Raw genomic sequence first — 12397 nt, forward strand, 5'->3', positions numbered from 1 at the left:
TAAAACATGAATTGCACCAAGACTGGGCTGACCCAAAGGCCTATCCCAAAGACCTTCACATACACTGCAGTGTCAGAAAGAGATAAGGGAGAATCTGGGTGCAGATCCTGACTCTGAAGGAAGCTGTCTATCTCTCTCCTCAGGGGAGAGAGGGAGTTTGGCTCTAGGAGACTTACCCTTTCCTACTGGATGATATGGTCCCAGGATAGACTACATTGTCATTCCTGAAATTAACAGACCTTATATATATACATTCCCCAACAGTCTAAAAATTTGTATGACAGCTTACATTCAGGAAGGATCTCAGAAATCAACTAGTTAAATGTCCTCATTTTAAGGAAGGAAACTAAAGCTTGGAAAGGGTGAGTCACACAATTGCTTAGGGCTAAAGCTGGAAATTCTACTAAAAATAAGATGTTCTGGAATATGCACAAGGAAAAAAATAATAAAACCAAACATCTGTGAAGTATCCACCACACCCTGGGCAATATGTTTTATGTTTTACACCAGACAATAACACAATAATGTTACCCCCTTATAGATGAAGAATCTAAATTTCAACAAGTCAAGTGACTTGTCCAAGGTCTCACAGCTTGTGAGTCAGGGTTTAAACCCAAGTCTGTCCAACTACAAAAAGCCAAGTCATCATGCTGACTCTCACTGGGGTGCCTTCTAGACTTGGTCCTCAAAACAGCCCTGAACTACTCCATATCAATTAGAACAAAAACAGAGCCTATCTGCAAACTTTACCCCTGGTTTTGTAATCAGCCTTCTCCAGGAGGGCTGAAAAGCCTCCTAACCCATTGAACCTTACCCCTAACACTGGAGAAGAGTAAATGAAAGTGGAAGATCTGGGTCAAACTTCTGTCCATCCCAGTCCTGAGGAAGAACAGAAAAACGGCTTCTAAGCTAGTGGCAAAACGAAAGCTTTTGTACATCGTCTTATACTCACACTATCCCCCTCCTTTCATCACAACTGCCCATCCCTCTCTTACATATCCCACAGACCACCCTGTGACCTCCTTCCCAGGCTGTTGGTCCCTTTAATCCAATTTCCGCACCTCCACCACCAACCACGTAACATACACACAGATACAGAATCTACCCCTACCTCCATCCTCCTAGGGAGCTAGAAGGCTAGAATTAAGATGAAGAAGTAATAAAATGATAGCTTTTTAAAACTGGCTTTAAAAAAGACGAGGGCTTGAAGTCTCAAGCCAGTTAAGACCTAAGAGAGAAGAATTATTGACAAGCAATGAAAACAGCTAGAAAAGGAGTAGAAAAAAGGATCTGTACCAGGGGCAGCACCCGAGGGATGGCTTGGGTGGGCGTGGCAGAAGCTTTAGCTCTCTCTCCCCCCATCACACACTTCAGAAAAAGAATCAGTCTACGCAGATTAAGTATGTTTGCTATTCAAACAGCATCAAGACTGGCCCACAGACCTTCTGTCCTGCCCCTCCACCCACCTTACACACACACACACACACACACACACACACACACACACACACACACACCTTCCTTTGCATAGCCTAGAACCTTTCCTACATAAAAATTCTAAACTCCTAACAGTGACAGCAGCACCTCTACTGAAAGCTGCTGCTCCCTCCACCTACTGCCAAATTTGCTGGCATAGTAATAAAGCCCAGGAGCCTATTCTCTTCAAAACAGGATAGAATACATTGCCAAAAATCAAACAAACAGGAACTCCAGATGATCCTGATTTGTTTTCAACTATCACACAGCCTTTCCTTATTTCTAAGGGCAAGTGATTTCTTTCCTTTGCTTCTGAATGTCATTTACTTCTTGCATCCTCAGTGCACTGGTCCTCTGTCCCCAGAAACAAAGGAGAACTGTAAACATCCTCAAACGCTGTAGTGCTGCCCCTTCAGAGCCTTTCACCCCAGCGGATCCAGCCACATCACTTCCCCAGGCATCTCCTCTGGAGCTTCTGGCTATTACTGTTGGCAGTGATAGTGAGGGTTCTGTGTGCATGTGCTCTCTGTCTAGAAGAAGAGATAACAGGACCCTTACAGATCATGGAAGAGCCCAACTGCCTCATCTTCCAGAGGAGCAAATGAGTCCCAGCAAGGAGAAGAGACTGGCCCAAGGCTGCAAAGCTGGTTGAAGTGAACCCGGTTGAGTCCACCTGAGATAGTTCACAAGCCACATTAAGGAAATGCATCAGTCCATCCTCATTTGATTGAAGATTAAAGCTCTCTTACTCTCTGGGCTCTGACCTAGGTTGCGGCGACATGGCTAAACGCACCAAGAAGGTCAGAATCGTGGGTAAATATGGGACCCATTAATGGTGCCTCCCTCAGGAAAATGGTGAAGAAAATTGAAATCAGCCAGCACGCCAAGTACACTTGCTCCTTCTGTGGCAAAGCCAAGATGAAGAGACGAGCTGTGGGCATTTGATACTGTGGCTCCTGCACGAAAACAGTAGCTGGTGGTGCCTGGACCTACAACACCATTTCTGCCGCCACAGTAAAGTCTGCCATCAGAAGAGTGAAGGAATTGAAGGACCAGCAGAAGCCACCATTTGAAACACTGCTAGCCTAAATGGGTTAATTTATGTAACCAAAAGAAACAAAACAAAACACTCTCTTAAATGTGTATCACTTTTGTTCCCAAAACACTTTGATAATAGATAAAAATGCTAGTGGGTAGTTCTGCTTCCAGTACACTCCTCCCACAGATAAACAACTAAACACTCTAAATAAAATAGAAAAAACACCTATCTGAAGTGAACAATGGCTGGCAGATTTTAGAAAAATTAAAAACTGGAAGAAGGGACTGGCAGGGGAAGAATTCCCCATTTTTGGAGCTTTGACCTGAGGGTTGTCCAGCTGAAGTTCCAATTAAAAATGAAACCCTAGGCTTTCTGTCCAGAAGACAGAGAGACCAGAGAAGCCACAGACAATAAGAAGGAAGAAGAGAGTCTGAGATGGAGAGCCTAGGTTCTGTGTGACACTCTGCCCAATCTCCTGCTGACCCCTGAACCATGTCCACACGGGGCACAGTCCAAGGACCTCAGCTAAGGACAAAAGAACTGGACCGAGATTTGAACTGCCACCCACCACAGGTGAGACAGAACGTGCAATTTTGAGTCTAACCAACTTAACTATCTGCTAAAACAAAAACATCAACAGAAACCAGAGTCTCCACAACGTAACATCCACATGCAACCATGTCCAGGACACAATCCCAAATTACATAAAGAACTAAAAGAACTAAACGCCTTTGCAAGAGAAAAGACAATCAAGAGAGGGCAACTCTAAGATGACCCAGATGTTGGAATTATCAGACAAGGATATTAAAGCAGCTATTATAACATCTATTAAAAGCAGAGAAATTGGGCTTCCCTGGTGGCGCAGTGGTTGAGAGTCCGCCTGCCGATGCAGGGGACACGGGTTCATGCCCCGGTCTGGGAAGATCCCACATGCCGCGGAGCAGCTGGGCCCGTGAGCCATGGCCGCTGAGCCTGCGCGTCCGGAGCCTGTGCTCCGCAACGGGAGAGGCCACAACAGTGAGAGGCCCGCGTACCGCAAAAAAAAAAAAAAAGCAGAGAAATTGAAAAAAATTTAAGTGGAAATTTTAGAACAGAAATGCAGGATCTGAAATTTTAAAATTCTCTGAATGGGCAGGCTTAAGAACGGAATGGAGATGACAGAGAAAAGAGTCAATGAAATTTCTAGATCAAACTGAAATAACTGGGTCATCCGCAGTCTCTAGAAAAACCACCCTCAGGCCCTTCACCTAAGTGTACGCAATGATTACTTTCTGTTATCAGAAAAATAGGTATCAGAGAGAACCAGAATGACTAGGGATCACAGAGAAACCATTACCTGCAATTCTTTTGGACCAGGCCACCCCTCATCTACTAATTAACTCTTTCAAACATAAGCAAAGAAGAAAGTATAAAGGTAGAAAATGAGAGGGCAGGATAAATATGTACACCTGAGATAACCACAATATCCAAAGTCCTAAGAGTCAAATCTAGTGCCCCACTGTGTGTACTGAGAAGGAACGAGATCGTCATGTTTCCCCTATAATTACTGAGGTAGCGTTCTCAGGATTGTTGGAGAAAAAAGCCAGGAGGGATTTTAACATTTTTTTCTGCCCTATGTGGTCTCTTCAACAAAAATCCAACCTGGTAAACAGGCTGCTAGCAGGACGGGGTGGGACCAGTCGGTGGTCTGCAGCTGAAGAGTACCAGCAGCTTGGTGAGAGTCAACCTAGTGCCACCTGGATTGGCGAAAGCAGCTAACCTGGCACCACCACTGACCAGCGTCCCACACTCAGGTTACCATGTTGGAGTTCAGCGGCAAAAGACACGTCCATTTCTGTAAACCCTGCCTTTTTCTCATGCCCTTCCTCCCCACCCACACACCTGCCCACAGGGAAGAGAATCCAGTGCAAGTGCTCTTTTCTAAAGTCCTGTCATTAATTCTTAAATTGTGTTAATAATAGAGGTTTCAACACTTGTCTATGCTGGAGGGCTACTAAAATAATGTCTTTCTTTTTCTAACTCTCCCAGGATAATTTTTTTTTTTTTTTTTTTTTTTGCGGTACGCGGGCCTCTCACTGTTGCGGCCTCTCCCGTTGCGGAGCACAGGCTCCGGACGCGCAGGCTCAGCAGCCATGGCTCACAGGCCCAGCCGCTCCACGGCATGTGGGATCCTCCTGGACCGGGGCACGAATCCGCGTCCCCTGCATCGGCAGGCGGACTCTCAACCACTGAGCCACCAGGGAAGACCCAGGATAACTTTTTACCCATGTACCTCTTAAGATGAGAAGAAGATACTCTTATCCCCCATATGACAGATGAGCAAACAGACTGAGAGACTTGTGACCCTTTTAGGAAAGCTAGAAACAGAGGCAGAACTGGCATCCAATAATCCCATCTCTGAGCTTCAGGGTTTCTTCACCTCACTAAAGAAGCCTTACCCAACACAGACCCAAAAATATAAACAAGATTGCAATTGGAAAGAAAGGACTAAAGAACTTAGTATTAATAAACAATTGATAAGGGCTTCCCTGGTGGCGCAGTGGTTGAGAGTCTGCCTGCCAATGCAGGGGACACGGGTTCGTGCCCCGGTCCGGGACGACCCCACATGCCGCGGAGCGGCTGGGCCTATGAGCCATGGCCGCTGAGCCTGCGCGTCCGGAGCCTGTGCTCCGCAATGGGAGAGGCCACGGCAGTGAGAGGCCTGCGTACCGCAAAAAAAAAAAAAAAAAAACAATTGATAAGACTCATTTGTGATCAGCATATCTGTGTAAATATTTGCAGGTCCTCAAGGAGGCCACCTGGCTCTGCTGTTTCCTTTCCTAACTAGTAGGTTATAATTGAGACCAGGCTTCCTTGCAATTAGCCCATGTTTGTGGGGTTTAGCAACAGAACCTCATGCCTGAAATTGGTGGTTATTCACCTGCTTTAACAAAGTTGGCTGAATCAGAAGAACATGCTGGCTGCCTTTAACCTCTAGAAGTCTATAATTAGGGTATCAAGGGGCCACAAGGATTACAGCAAGTAATGGCAAATGTAGTTAAACAGCAAGTCACAGAAATCACCCTAAGGAGAAAGGAACCAGAGGGCTTTTATTACCTAATTTAATCTTCATGGTAACCTATCAGGAAAATACCATCATGTTTAGTTTATAAATGAGGAAAAATTAAAGGTTCGAGGTCACATAGCTGATAAGTGATAACGGATAAGTGGATTCTCACCTACGTATTTCTGCCCCAAATTTTGCTTTCTCCTCTCCATTATACCTCCTCTCTAAGGAATCATCTCTCGGATCTCACCCTCAAAAAAGTCAGTCCTGATCCACAGTCCAAACATCACAAACCTACATGAGGTCGATGGGTAGTTTGTTCATTTTTTCATTCATTCATTCATTCATTCATTCATTCATTCTAATATTGACTGACAGTGCATCAAGCTCTGGGACAAGCACTGGGGATAAAACAGTGAGTAGAAACAGACTGTCTTCGAGGCATTTTGTATAGTACAACAGAAAAGCACTGACTGAAGAATCATATTAAATATAAAATCTATGAAGTACAATTAATAGAAAGTGACCCACTGGGGGAGGTCTAGGAAGGCTCCAATTCTCAGTAAGAACGTTCCAAGTAGAAGAGGGAGTACAGTGAGCTTGAAGAACTAAAGTAAATCTGTATAACCAAAGAAGGGAGAACCAACAGACACAAGAGATGAGACTGGAGAGGGCCATACCATGCAGGCCTTTGGAGCCCAAATTATTATTAAACTACCCAAATAAGTTAAGTCATTTAAGTGTTAAAAAGATGTAACGTGTACATTTCAAAAAGATCACTTTGGCTTTAGTATGGACAACAGATGGAAGGAGGTAAGGATGATGCCAAGAGATCTGGAAGGAGGCTAGTTCTGTGGTCCAGGAGAGATAATAGCTAACAATACTGCGTGCACACAGGGCACTTACTATGTACCAGGCACTGTTCTAGGTAATTTATGAATGAATTTAATCCTTGTAACAACTCTGTGAAACAGATACTATTATCAGTACTGAACAGATACTACTATAAGGTTAAGTAATTTAACGAATTCCCTGCCCCTGCTTGGTGTCCTCACTTCCCTCATAATCAGTCCCTTGCAAACAACTTTAATTCACTTCTTCATATTCAACTAGTAAAACGTCAATCCTTGTTAAACCAAACTAACAACCTCTCCAGGCCTACACCAAAGCAGCAAAGTTATAAACTAAGTTGTATCTCTAGAGAAAATATAACTACGTTGACTGGTATCATTTTAAATTTACCACCACAAATTTCAAACGGGCCCCCTCAAAGCTGCCAGCAATCCCACTACATTCCCCTTAGTAGGTTCACTTTTCTATTCCCCCAAAATGACTCTTTCACATCTTTTTCCCTTTCAGTAAGCCTCCAGCTCCCATCAGCTAATGACTTTGCCACCAAGAAGCAACATCAAACCGTCATCTTCCACTCTGAATCTAACAACACACGAGCATTCTGCTTTCCCTACTGCTACAGCGAAGACTCTTTGTTAGTATATAAAGTACAACCTTTCATATCTACTATGGATCCAATTCCCTCTTATCTTTTTTTTTCTTTTTTGCAGGCCTCTCACTGTTGTGGACTCTCCCGTTGTGGAGCACAGGCTCCGGACGCGCAGGCCCAGCGGCCATGGCTCACAGGCCCAGCCGCTCCGCGGCATGTGGGATCTTCCCGGACCGGGGCACGAACCCGTGTCCCCTGCATCGGCAGGCGGACTCTCAAACACTGCGCCACCAGGGAAGCCCTCCCCTCTTATCTTCATATGCAGTTATCTCCACTCTCTCTTACATCATCATTTTTCTCTTTACAGACTCATACCCATCAGCATACAAACATGCTTGAGAATGGCACTGCTCTTAAGTGTGGTCCACAAACCAGCACTGGCTCACAAACTGTTACCATTATAGGTACAGAAATTGAGAGTAAGCATATAGACATTTGTGTAGCAAGGTGACATTGCTGCAACATCCAAGCATATGATCAGTGGACTTCTCAAATGGTAGACCAGTAAGTTGGTGAACCCAAATAGTGAGTCATGTGTGAAGTAAGCTATGTACAAATCGTACACGGTACTACCACATGTAGATCCCGGACAGATTAGATCCAGAGGCCACATTTGAGAAGCAAGATTCTAGAATTACCCATCTTAAAAAACAAGACCAAAAAAAACTGAAATAAACTCTCTTTTGAGCTCACTTCCTCCAGCTGCTCCAGCCCCAATGTCTCTGCTTCTCTTCAAAGCAATACCTCTGGAAGAGTTGTCTACACTCTTCATTTCCTCCCCTCTCATTCTCTCAGTTCACTCCAACCAGGCTTCTATCCTCAACATTCCACTAGAACTGTTCATCAGGGTCAAAGGCCTCAATATCGCCAAATTCTAAGGTCACCTCTTTGACCTCTAAATAGCATTAACACAAATAAACACTCTTTCTCTGTCAAAACACTTTCTTCCTTGGTTCCAGGATAACACGCTTTCCTGATCTTCTTCCCACTCCTCCCCTGGCTCTCCCTTATTCATTTTTTTTTTTTTTTTTTTTTTTTTTTTTTTTTTTGTGGTATGCGGGCCTCTCACTGTTGTGGCCTCTCCCGTTGCGGAGCACAGGCTCCGGATGCGCAGGCTCAGCAGCCATGGCTCACGGGCCCAGCCGCTCCGCGGCATATGGGATCCTCCCAGACCGGGGCACGAACCCGTATCCCCTGCATCGGCAGGCGGACTCTCAACCACTGCGCCACCAGGGAGGCCCTCTCCCTTATTCATTTTTGCTGGCTCCTTCTCCTCTGCTTGACAAGGGACAGTCCTGGACCTCTTTTCTTTATCTGTACCCTTCCTTTTTTTGGGTAATCTCATCCAGTCCCATGACTTAATATCAATGACTTCCAAAGCTTTTACCTCCAGAACTGACCCCCCTGAACTCCAAAAAGATATCCAACAAGCTACCTAACATCTCTACTTAGATGTCTAATCGACATCACAAATCCATATATTCTCATAAGCTTGATGGCCTTCACCTTTTACTCTTCTCTCCCCAAACCCATTCCTCTTCAAATCTTCCCCCATTTCAGTCCACAGCCACACCATTCACCCAACTGTCCAGGCCAAACACCTGGAATCATCCTGGATTCTTCTTTCCCTCACACCCCACATGCAAATCCATCAGCAAGTCCTATCAACTCTAATTCCAAATTTTCTTGAATCTGTCCCTCTGCCCTCTACACTGCTATTAAGCGCCCTAGTCCAAGCTCCTGGACTCTCACCCTGCCAGTTACAATAGCCTCTCCTTAAGCCTCCCTACTACCAACTGTCCCCATTCTCCAAATAATGGCGAATTAATTTTTAAAAATTTAATCAGAACAAGACTCTATCCTGCTTAAAAACAACAAAATCTCTGGGCTTCCCTCGTGGCACAGTGGTTGAGAGTCCGCCTGCCGATGCCGGGGACACAGGTTCGTGCCCCGGTCCGGGAAGATCCCACATGCCGTGGAGCGGCTGGGCCCGTGAGCCATGGCCGCTGAGCTTGCGCATCCGGAGCCTGTGCTCCGCAACGGGAGAGGCCACAACAGTGAGAGGCCCGCATACTGCAAAAAAAAAAAAAAAAAAAAAAAAAAAAAAAAATCTCTAATGGCCTTCCCATTCACTTAGAATAATCCAAAGTCCTCACCATAGCCTACAAGGCCCTACATGATCTAACCCCTATCTACTTCTCTGGCCTCATTTCCCCCCAGGTCCCCTCCTCACTTCCTGTTCCTTGCACACACACTGTTCATTCTTGCCTTAGGGCCTTTGCACTGTTCCCTTTTCCCTTTGTACAGCTGGCTCCTTTTGTTCATTGAAGAGTCAGCTTACATTTTACCACCTCTATAAAGACTTGACCAGCCGATATAAAGTAGCTCTCACCCTCTAACATATCACCCTGGCTTATGCTCACCTTTGCACTCAACCTTATCTGACAGTTTGTCTATTTGTTTATTGCTTGTCTCTTCCTCCCCACTCCCTGCCTAGCTCATCACTATATCCCCAGGGCCTAGAGCAGTGCCTGACTGACCATAAATAGATGAGTCTACAGCACAGGGGAGTGACTTAGGCTGGAGACATGCATTTATGAGTCATGTGCACAGAGGTGTGGCTACTAAAGCCAATGGGGTGGATGAGATCACCCAGGGAGAGTGTCCACTAGAGGAGAGGGGAGAGCCAGGGAGAGAAGGACATTTAATAGCTGAAGAGTAGAGGATGAGCCTGCACAAACAACAGAGAACGATGAGGAGGAACGAGAGAGTGTTATGTCACTGGAGCCAAGAGAAGAGTGTTTCGAGAAAGAAAGGGCGGCCAACAGTGTTAACTTCACTGAGAAAATTAAAGATGAAAAATATCTGTTGAATTCAGCTTCATGGAGGACATTAGTTTGACCTTAGCAAGAGGTGTTGCAGTGAAATGATCAGGGCAGAAGCCAGACTAGAGCAGGCTGAGTGAGCAGAGTGAGGCAGTGAGTATATACAGCTTTTAAGAAAAGTTTGGCTGTTTGAAAGTGAAGGTGATGGATTAAAGAGAATGCAGGGCTGAGGAAGCAGAGCTGTCCTGTTTCTGTTTAATGGGGGCACTCATCGAGTACTGCTGCACTCACAAGCTGCAAGTCACCCGAAGGTTTCACACCCTCACACCCAACTTAGGATGCCATTTCCCTTGGACTGATTCCTAAATGCCCAGAGTATCTAGAAGTTTTTGTTTACATGTACATCTCATCTCCCTTACTACATACAATGGAAGATAAAAACACCCTTCTATATTCTTTCACTTGGTGCTGTCAAGACAGAACACTGGGCTTTCTTACTAAAGGGCCTGAGTTTAAAAGGTTTTCTGCTGCCATTTTAACTTCAAGGCATATTTGGGGATCACTGTTATTTCTACCCCAACAAGAAGCTTTTTTTCCATTTTATAGCCCCTAGAGCACTTCCCTTTGTCTCCATTCCACACTCCCTGTCCACCCTGCCTGCTTCCCAGGCAACACACTATAATGGCAACGGTCTTGGGAGTAAGAGAATCTGCGTTCCCACTATAATTCAGTCACATATCAGGTTAGGTGACTAAACTTCACAATCTCAGTGTTTTCAAGTGGATATAGAGATTATAATATCTAAACTTCATGGGGGTATTGTAAGGGCTATATGAAAATATACATTCAGTGCCTGAGCACATAAGGCCTAGCATAAAACACATCCTATAAATGTTAATTCAATTCTCTTCTCATTACCATTCTGATTAAGCCTTACATCCTCTGCACAAGTTTCTTTAGTTTCTTTTTTCCCTCTGTCTATGTTGTACCAGAAAGAGGAGAGGAACCTTGAGAAATTAACTTGCCCAGTTCCAACCGAAAGAGTTTTAAAGAAGTACTAAGAGAGGTGGATGGGTGGGGCCAGAGGTGTAACCAAGCAATATCTGAAAGGGCAGGGAGGATTCCAGAAACAGGCAGGCTCCCTGCCAGGTTCTCCTGGGTCCCCTCCAGGTTCCCTCTTTGCAGCTAAGGCTGTGTCTCTGTATCATATGCTCTTTTAGTAAGGCATGCTTGCCAACAAGTCTCAAGTCAATGTCTTCAGTATTAAAAAAAGCAAAACAGCACTTATACTCACACACATACTGGGCTGTACAAAGGGCAATGGAATCCTGAGTTCTAGTCTTGACTCTCCAATTTATTAGTTCTGGACCCTTGTAGGATTATTCTAATTCTCTGACTCAGAGAAACTCTTACTCAAAGTTTCCTCATTTGTAAGACAAAAATAACAATCTGTCTTCACTACAAGACTGAAAGGATCAAATGAAATAATGTATGTGAAAGTACTCTGCACACTATAAAACATGGTTATTGTTATATTATAGGTATACAAAGAAATTACAGAGTCTGCCTTTGGCCAGTTTAGGTGTAAGTTTGACTGAAAAAGTCCCCAGCTCTGGAGTACTCTATTCTATGTCCCAAGGCTACCTATTTCCAACCCAAGTCCCTCTGTCCCTGGCAGCTGATAAACTTATATTCTAATTCCACTTGATTCCCTTATCTTAGCAAGGTTTCTTGAACTCTGGCTAAATGGCTCCATGTCCCCAAAATGGTAAAGACCATGACACCTGATGATCTCTAAGGGCCCTTTTGGCTTGGACATTCTAAGCCTCTCTATCCTATACTCTCAAAGCACTTTGTCTCCCTACTTGAGCAATTTCCACTCTACTTTGCATTATAGCTTTATCTTATATCATCTCCTAAGGAGAGAGCAGAAAGTTGTCTTAAATGAGTTTTATATTCCCCACAGCACTTAACATGGAGCTTTGTACATAGAAAGTACTCAAAAAGTATTGGCTGAATTGATCTATTGCTGATTTCTCATTTTTTGCACTTACTGTCCATACCACACAATAGACTATCTTCTTATCCTTTTATATTCCTTTTGTAGCTCCATAGGCCTGGCAAAATGTGAAACACATAGTCTATATTTTTTTAAGGACTGGTGACTGGTTCATTCCTTGATCAAGGTAAAAAAAAACTCAGAGCCAATCAACCTCTCCTACCTACGATTTTTAACAACTGCCTCTGGTTACTGACATATATAAACATGACATTTATCAGACTGTCATAGGAAACTGTATAACAGTTATTACACAGATAGAGGCAAATGGAATGCAGGAGTTAATGGCTCTTTTTTCCCCAGTGACATCAATAATGTGGTAAAAAGGCAAATATGTTGACAGCTAGCAGACCTGGACCCTAAGCTCATCTCAGGGAGTGTGGCGGGGTGGGGTGGGGGGGATCTTCTAAAACGGTTCCCAGTGATGTCCACCTCCTAGTATCCATGTTCT

At 44.4% G+C, this 12397-nt stretch overlaps 1 pseudogene across 1 annotated transcript; it reads left to right on the top strand.

The window, feature by feature from the left end:
- The first annotated feature begins 2255 nt into the window (after positions 1 to 2255).
- LOC307063836 (large ribosomal subunit protein eL43-like) lies at positions 2256 to 2565 on the top strand (annotated as a pseudogene). The gene has a single exon. The product of its transcript is annotated as a large ribosomal subunit protein eL43-like (transcript).
- The last annotated feature ends 9832 nt before the right edge of the window (positions 2566 to 12397 follow it).

The sequence above is a fragment of the Hyperoodon ampullatus genome (assembly GCF_949752795.1).
Source record: "Hyperoodon ampullatus genome assembly, chromosome: 2".
NCBI classification, from domain to species: domain Eukaryota; kingdom Metazoa; phylum Chordata; class Mammalia; order Artiodactyla; family Ziphiidae; genus Hyperoodon; species Hyperoodon ampullatus.